Source organism: Rhincodon typus, chromosome 48, assembly GCF_021869965.1.
Source record: "Rhincodon typus isolate 14 chromosome 48, sRhiTyp1.1, whole genome shotgun sequence".
NCBI lineage: Eukaryota > Metazoa > Chordata > Chondrichthyes > Orectolobiformes > Rhincodontidae > Rhincodon > Rhincodon typus.
In genome coordinates, this window is record NC_063379.1 from 4,831,552 (window position 1) to 4,831,789 (window position 238).

Genomic DNA, 238 nt, shown 5'->3' on the forward strand with positions numbered 1-238 from the left:
TCCCTCTACATTGTCCCCCATCAAACACTCCCAGGACAGGGACAGCATGGGGTTAGCTACACAGTAAAGGTCCCTCTACACTGTCCCCCCATCAAACACTCCCAGGACAGGGACAGCACAGGGTTAGATACAGAGTAAAGGTCCCTCCACATTGTCCCCCCATCAAACACTCCCAGGACAGGGACAGCACAGGGTTAGCTACACAGTAAAGGTCCCTCTACATTGTCCCCCATCAAAC

General features: G+C 53.4%; 1 protein-coding gene across 1 annotated transcript in view; it reads left to right on the plus strand.

Annotated features, from left to right (window-relative positions):
- LOC109925443 (nectin-4-like) overlaps positions 1-238 on the plus strand; it is a 16,141-nt gene that overhangs the window by 14,122 nt on the left and 1,781 nt on the right. The window lies entirely within an intron of this gene.